This window comes from Scyliorhinus torazame, chromosome 9 (assembly GCF_047496885.1).
Source record: "Scyliorhinus torazame isolate Kashiwa2021f chromosome 9, sScyTor2.1, whole genome shotgun sequence".
NCBI classification, from domain to species: domain Eukaryota; kingdom Metazoa; phylum Chordata; class Chondrichthyes; order Carcharhiniformes; family Scyliorhinidae; genus Scyliorhinus; species Scyliorhinus torazame.
The window spans coordinates 248,229,116-248,237,549 of record NC_092715.1 but is presented as its reverse complement, the minus strand read 5'-3'; the positions used below and the strand labels follow the sequence as shown (position 1 = coordinate 248,237,549).

Below are 8,434 nucleotides of genomic sequence, written 5' to 3'. Positions count from 1 at the left end.
CTCAAACTTGCCAAAATGCAATGTTAAGTCCTAGTTCTGTGAAGTGCCTTGATCATTTGTTTTTCTGCAGTTGCATCTTTTACGTCAGCCATTGTCAAACTCGGGGGCACGACCCGCAGGAGGGTGTCGGGAACGACGCGAAGCCATCCGTCGCGGCGCTGCCGATCGCACAAATTTGCCCGAAACATCGCAGCAGCCGGCTGTTAATAACGCTGGCTGCAAGCGGCTTTCAAAACGGCCAAGACCATGTAAAAAAAACGCGGCCGCACTGCACATGCATGCCAGATCTTGGGCGCGCATGCGCGCCGATGATCGGGCATTCATGCGCATTATGGCCATTAAAAAAAAAGGCCACCGCTTTTTGCTTTATAAGTTTGCAGGGGGGGGGGGGTTATTCATTTGTTTTATTCATTTAATTTGTTTTTTTTCATTTATTTTATTCATTTTATTTTTATTACAAGTTCGGTGGGATTTTATTTGATTAAATTTTACAGGAAAAGAATGCAGAACTTTAAGACAGATGGAGACTCCGTACTTTCCGACACTGGAAGGCTTCACCTTCATCCAACAGGTTCCATTGGAGGAGCGTGTACGAGGGCCAAAGAGATACAAAACCAGTTCCTCCATTTTTGTCAGCAGCAAACAAGGTCAGAGAAAATGGTGGGCCGCGCGGGTCAGCCGGCGTGGGTCACGAAGGTCAGCCGGCGTGGGTCACGAAGGTCAGCCGGCGTGGGTCACGAAGGTTGGCCGGGTTGGGTACCGAAGCGTGGCAGGTTGGTAAAAATGGGTCCCCGGAAAAAAAGTTTGAAGAACACGGTTTTACGTTCACGCCTGCCATGGTGCGTGTGTGTGACTTGCACAGCTCAGTATTTGTTTGCTGTTCTCCAGTTGCGCCTGTGTTGCTCTGACATCTGCTGGGTGACGATATAAGGGGAATTGTGCTGCTCGTATACGCTTTGGAACTGGGAGCGAGACCAGACACTAAGCATTGATCCGTCTGCTGCTCCTGCAGACTAGTTCCGGGTGAAGGAGAATCTGTTCGGGGTTTTTTTTAATTTCTCTCTCGCCCCCACTCTGGTTCGATTGTAAACTTTGTGGGTGGGTGGGTGTGAGAGAGAGCAATAATTTCTTGGCAGGGCTGGAGGGGCACAAGCGCAGAGAGGGTTGAAGTTGCAGTAAATGTCTGACTTTCTCTCCTGCTCTTAAGGGCTCTCGTTCAGCCCGAGTTTCCCACCCCCTCTTCTGAGCAAAGTGAAGAAGCAGCGGCTCGACAACCAGGAAATACAAGTACAGCAACAAACAGGCAGCATGAGTCCCCGGAGCGGCCGCAACTTCGCCTTTCCGTGACATTGGAGTGCAGGAACTTTCCTAAGCGGCGCGGTACCAAGTACCCAACAACCTGGTAAGCCCCAGTCTTTCCAAATCCACTTTTCTTCACCCATCCCCGGGCTTTCGGATAAAAGGCGAGTCTGGGCGTTCATTAACGAGATGCTTTCCATTTGACTGAAGGATTTTTTTTTACCAGCGAGGCCTAATCAGACATTCTCAACTTTTAAGGCTTAAAAAATATATATGTACTTTAAACAAAAACATACCTACCTAGCTGGTGGCTGAGATACTTAGTGTTTACAATGATTACAATGCTGCATTTTATATAAAATTACAATACTTCACTCTATATAAAATGATTACAATGTTTCATTCTGTATACAATGATTACAATGCTTCATTTTATATATTCATTTTAGTACCAGATCATTATTGTGTTGACGATTGGTGTTTTTATTTTAATGCTGTTGTCCTTTTCAAAATATTGCATTGTCATTTTGTATCTGGTTTTGTCCCCCATTCGATACCGGGGCTTCTTGTAGTTTGTTGAGCGGTTTCTGAGTGAAATGTTCACTAATTTGTGGTGCAGTTTTTGGTTCTGATTCTAATATTTCTGCTTCCGAGGCGGTCCAGGGGCCAGTTTTGTTTCGCAAATTGCGGGCGATTGACTTGACGTGACGCGCGAGTCGGCCGGCCGCTCCCCTGGGGATTTGTTCCGCTGACTGGATTTCTCGCCAGGGATTTTCCAGAGGGATTTTCCAGAGATGTTTGAGGCCTGCCGTGTGCGCCGCAGTGATTTTTATTTTTATCCCTCCAAAGCGTGAGGGGTTGCCTTGAAATCCCTTCAAAAACTTGCCCTCCCTCCCAAAAGTTTTTTTTGTCACCTCTTGGTTTCGCATGTTGGAGCACATGAGAAGACCATTCGGCCCATCATGCCTGCTCCAGCTCTTTGAAAGAGCTGACTAGTTAAGAGCTCTACTGCTCTTTCCTATTAGCCCGGCAGTCTTTTTCCTTTTGCAAGTGTACTCCCAATCCCCATTTGAAAGGGTGGCACAGTGCTTAGCTTGCTGCCTCACCGCACCAGGGAGCTGGGTGACTGGCTGTGTGGAGTTTGCACGTTCTCCCCGTGCCTGTGTGGGTTTCCTCCGGTCGTTCCGGTTTCCTCCCACAGCCCCAAGGTGTGCACTTTAGGTGATTGACCATGCTAAAATTGCCCCTTCATGTCCAAAGATGTGCAGGTTAGGTGGGGTTACGGGGATCGAGTGGGCCTAGGTGAGCGGTTCTTTCGGAGGGTCAGTGCTGACTCGTTGGGCCGAATGGCCTCCTTCTGTACTGTAAGGACGGTGCAAGGATGTGCAGGTTAGGTGGATTGGCCATGCTAAATTGTCCCTTAGTGTCCAAAGGTTTCGTTCCAGGGCTCCAGGGATGGGGCAGAGGAGTGGACCTGGGCGGGGTGCTCATTTGGAGGGCCAGTGCAGACTCGATGGACCAAATGAAAATGAAAATCACTTATTGTCACAAGTAGGCTTCAAATGAAGTTACTGTGAAAAGCCCCTAGTCGCCACATTCCGGCGCCTGTTCGGGGAGACTGTTACAGGAATTGACCTCCTTCTGCACTGTAAGGATTCTATGATTCTATTCTTTGAAAGTTACTGTTGAATTTGCTCATCAGGTAGTGCTTTTTAACTTGTATCAACCTGGGTGGGGGGAGTGGCATTGGTAGAAGAGGTGGAATGATCATTTCTCCTCTGGTTCTTGCCAGTTAATTTTAAATCTGTGCCCTTGGTTTACAAGCTACTCAGCGCAAGAAACCTTCGCTTATTTGGTCAAATCACAGCCCCCCCATAACATTGAAGACTCCCATTCAATCTCCCCTTAACCTTCTGTGCAATCTCAGTGTCTCTGGTCTCCACATCACTGTGGTCAATTATTGCTGGTGCCATTCTGGTAAATCTGCCCTGCACTGCATGCTGACGGCATACAAAATACAGAAATATTGCGGATGAACACAAACATTTGATGACCTCAGACCCCAGTGGTGCAGAGTGCAGCTGTTTGTAAGTTGCATGTTTCAGATAATGTGGGTGGAGTGGAGATGGGGGTCACATAGGATGAACTATTCAGCCGAATGAATAGGAAACATTTGGAAATTTGCGGTGGCCTTGCCCCATCCATGCATTTTCCCCCAAATTCAAAAAAAGGTAAATCGAGTCACGTGCCTGTGGTTCATCTCATTTTAGTGATTCTGATCAATTTTCATGTTGTCAAATTGTATTTGTACCAAATTCCACCTCCCCGCATTATTCTGCAGCCAAATTAACATTTCAAAGAATTAAACTGCAGGGACCTGTGCTCTCGATTTTCCTCTGGTTAAACGTTCATGTGCCAGAAATGAGTGAACACCTTGATTTACCTTGGTGAATCTTAGCGGTTGTTTACAAGGCAAATGGCTGGGAGCAGGTGTAGTAAGAACACAAGAAACAAAAGCAGAAGTAAACCACAGGAGCCTGCTGGGCCATTCACTATGATCCTGGATGGTCTTTGGTCTCAACTCCACCTTCTAGCCCACTCGCCATATCCCTTGATTCCATGTGAGACCAAAAATCTGTCCATATCAGCCTTAAATATATTCAACAATGGGGCATCTGTGGCTCCAAAGGTGCACAAACCTTTTTGAGTGAAGAAATTTCTTCTCGTCTCGGCCTGAAATGACTAGCCGTTGTGTTCCTGATTTCCCCAGCCGAGGGGAAACCAAACCTCAAAGTCCATATTGGATTCATTAACAAGATGTGAGGAATGGCGGGAAATATAGGGACTCCTGAAAAAGTCTCTTAAAACACTTTAATTTTTAAACAACTTGTGCTTTTGCGCACTCACTTTAGCCATCTCTCCACACTGTCTCGTGGGTTAGATAGCATGGTGAGCATTCATAGAATTTACAATGCAGAAGGAGGCCATTCGGCCAATCGAGTCTGCACAGGCCAATGGAAAGATTATCCTATTTAAGCCCACACCTCCACCCTATCCCAGTAACCCCATCTAACCTTCTTGGACACTAACGGCAATTTATCAAGGGCAATCCACCTAACCTGCACATCTTTGGACTGTCCTGCGCCTGTCCGGGTACACTGAGGGAGAATTCAGAATGTCCAATTCACCATGTCTTTCGGGACATATGGGAGGAAACTGGAGCACCCGGAGGAAACCCATGCAGAGTCGGGGAGAACGTGCAGACTCCGCACAGACAGTGACCCAAGCCGGGAATCGATCCGGTTCCTGGTGCTGTGAAGCAATAATGCTAGCCACTGTGCTACCGTGCCGCTGTAAGGGAATGATATCTGTCATCCTTGCTTGGTCTGGCCGACATGTGACTCCAGACCGACAGCAATGTGATTGACTCTTAACTGCTCGCTGAAATATTCCGTTCAGGAGCAATTCCGAATGGGTGACAAATTGCGGGTCTAGCCAGCAATGCCCACATCCCATGAAAGAATTAGTCCCATACTACATGCTGTCTGATAAATGGAGATCAGACACCTTTGGGTGCATTGGACTTTATTTTCATTTCTGTAAATAAAATGTGCTTTTGTAATGTTTCAAGCCTTTCAAGTAAGGCTGAAGAAGTGTTTTGTGTGCTACGTAGATGATTCTGTTTTGCTTTGACAATGGTACAGTGGAAATGGAAACTTTTTAATGTGGGTAATTCTGATTTTTAAAAACTAATTTATGGGATGTTGATGTCGCTGGCGAGGCAAGCATCTATTGCCCATTCCTGGTTGCCATTTAGAAGATGGTTGTGAGTTGCCTTCTTGAACCGCTGCAGTCCCTGAGGTGCAGGCACATCCACAGTGCTGTTAGGGAGGGGGTTCCAGTATTTTGATCCAGTGATCATGAAGAAACGGTGATATATTTCCAAGTCAGGATGGTGAGCAACTTGAAGGGAAACCTCCAGTTGATGGTGTTCCCAGGTATCTGTTGCTCTTGTCACTCCAGGTGGTAGTGGTCCTGGGTTTGGAAGGTGCTGCCTAAGGAACCTTGATTGTACACACGGCTGCCACTGTTCTTTGGTGAAGAGATTTAATGTTTGTGAAAGGTGTAGCAATCAAGTGGGCTTCATTGTTCTCGATGGCGTCAAGCTTCTTGAGTGTTGGAGCTGCACTTATCCAGGCAAGTGGCGAGTATTCCATTACACTCCTGACTTGTGCCTTGAAGATGATGGACAGGTTTTGGGGAGTCAGGAGAGGAGTTACCCGCCATAGGATTCCTAGCCTTAAACCTTCTCTGGTTTAACAGTAGGACAGTATTCATATGGCTAGTCCAGCTCAATTCCTGGTCAATGGCAATCCCCAGGATGTTTATAGTGGGGGATTCAGCGATGGTAATGCCATTGATTGTCATGGGGCGATGGTTAGAACCTCCCTTGTTGAAGATGGTCATTGCCGCCACACATCAGACCAAGCCTGGATATTGTCCCGGTCTAGCTGCATTTGGACATGGACTGCATCAGTATCTGCGGAAGCGCGAATGGTGCTGAACTTTGTGCAGTCATCTGCGAGCATCTCCACTTCTGACCTTATGATAGAAGGAAATTCATCGGTGAAGCAGCTGAAGATAGCTGGCCTAGGACACTACCCTGAAGAATTGCTGCAGTGATGTCTTGAGCTGAGATCATTGACCTTCAACCACCTTCCTTTGTGCCAAGGATGACTCCAGCCAGTGAAGAGTTTCCCCCCCTGATCCACATTGACTCCTGTTTTGTTAGCATCCAAGTTAATGGATAGCGAAATGATGCACTAGCGCTTGACAACAACACCTTAAGAGCTCATGAGTCAGACTCTATACTTGAGAAAGAGCTGCAAATGTTCCTCACCACTCTTATTACCAGTCAGTTCCTGGACGCCTGATGCAAAGTTAGATTTCTACCCCAGTTGACGATACAGAGGTTGAGTCATTCACTTATATTAATGAAAGCTGTTGCCAACTTAAGAACCATGCATCAATAAACTTCATTGCATTAAAAGTACTATAAGTTAAAATGTACCATTATATAAGTAGATAATGGCCCATAATTTCCTCAGAGTAAATTTGCGGTAATTGCCAGCCTCGGTAGCTTTGTTCACCTCGGAATTCCGAAGCCCATCTTGCCCAACCTTCCTCCCTCCAGGTGGATCAGGCTGAAGCACGCCCCCTGCTTCATCGACATGGAGTAACTGGGGCGCAGAAAGGTAAGAAATTACCCCATTCTATGACCTCCAGACTCGGTTGTACCAGGGTGGGTGGGCGCGCTATCAGATCAGGGGGGTGATGTGATAGGTCCCTTGGGGGGGGGGGGGGGGGGATCATGTGCATGGGGATGTCCTGTGCGTGGCTGGGTCTGTGTTTTTAAATAGATACTCTGGAGTTAGAAGTTTCTTTCCCCTCTCTCTTTCAGAGTACTGGTAAAACTGGCCAAACCATCCAAAGTTAGCGTTTTAAATCACTTCCGTCCGATGATTCCAAACCCAATGCTATTGTCCAGAGGAAGTTGGCACTTCTATGTAATTGCCAGGCAAACCCTTCCGTGGAACCCTCCTAGAGGGATTCCCCAGCACTTCATTGGGGCACCCCCTTAATGCGACGTTGGGGAATCAGCAAGTTATGAGCCAATTTCATTGAAACCTTGTGTCCCTTGAATACAGTAATGGCTGCAAAACTCCAATCATTTTAACTAGAACTGCAGTAATGTAACAGATAAAAAGATAACATTTCTGTTGATGATATCTCACTTTTATTAGAAATATTTATCTACTTTGATATGCATACTAATCACAACAAAAATGTACTTGCAGTGAGACCCACTAATCTGTGCAATTTTCGACATGCTTTGTTTTATTAAAAATATTTTTATTGGCATTTGGAATTAGAAAAACAGTTTTGCTATAAATAACAATACAACAACAAAGGTAATGGTAACATGCTTTATTCCTCTTTTCGTAAACCATGTATTCCACTCAGAAGTGCATAAATGTCAGTCAGAGTAGAACTCTTCTTTCACCTATAGTATTGAAGAACAGAACGAAATTGGGATCAGGTCCAAGTGATTGAGTGAATATTGAAATCGGACAAAGAGCAGTGGTCTTGATTTTGGGAAATCCCCAGGTAGTCCGACTTCCATTTCACTCCATTTGTCACCTTCAGTCATAGAATCACAGAATTTACAGTGCAGAAAGAGGCTATTCGACCCATCAAGCCTGCACCGGCCCTTGGAAAGAGCACCCTACCCAAACCCACACCATCACTCTACCCCCATAACCCAGTAACCCCACCCAACCATCTTTTAGATACGGAGGGCAATTTAGCATGGCCAATCCACCTAACCTGCACATCTTTGGATTGTGGGACGAAACCGGAGCACCCGGAGGAAACCCATGCAGACACGGGGAGAACGTGCAGACTCTCCTATTGTGCAGCTCACTTTCACACTAAAAAACATTTATTTAAGTATGATTATTAGAGAACGTTTTCCTTCCCTACTCCATTCCGGAAAATCCAGTTAGGTAGCTCAAAATTTCAGTGTTATTAAGCCTGAACCCCCGCCCCTCCATACACACACACTTGATTATCAAATGAGCAGGCAACTGCAGGTGAATGACCTGATTGAAGAAAAGAATCATGATCAGTATGAGTTAAAAGCCCTAAGTTTTCTAATGGACATTTGGGTGGGAGGGTGGTCATAAACACCGGTGGCACAGTGGTTAGCGCCAGGGAGCCGGGTTCAATTCCGGCCTCGAGTGACTGACTGTGTGGAGTTTGCACTTTCTCCCCTGTCTGCGTGGGTTTCCTTCGGGTGCTCCAGTTTCCTCCCACCATCAAAATATGTGCAGGTTAGGTGGATTGGCCATGCTAAATTGCCCCTTTGGTGTCCAAAGTCATACAGGTTAACTGGGGTTATGTGGTTACGGGGTTAGGGCAGGGGTGTGTGAACCTACCTCTTCAGGAGGGTCGGTCCAGACCCTATTGGCTGAGTGGCCTCCTTCTGCCCTGTAGGGATTCTATGGAAAAATGTAAAGAGCCTTAAAAATAATTAACTTTTTGAAAGTTATTAATATTGTTAATCAATTAATGG

At 46.2% G+C, this 8,434-nt stretch overlaps 1 protein-coding gene across 3 annotated transcripts in view; it reads left to right on the top strand.

Annotated features, from left to right (window-relative positions):
• Positions 1-950: 950 nt before the first annotated feature.
• LOC140429806 (tyrosine-protein kinase JAK2-like) overlaps positions 951-8,434 on the top strand; it is a 297,390-nt gene continuing 289,906 nt past the window's right edge. For all 3 annotated transcript variants that reach the window (XM_072517253.1, XM_072517255.1, XM_072517251.1), the window contains exon 1: positions 951-1,402. The gene's annotated coding sequence lies outside the window, so the exon portion shown is untranslated. The remainder of the gene's footprint in view (positions 1,403-8,434) is intronic.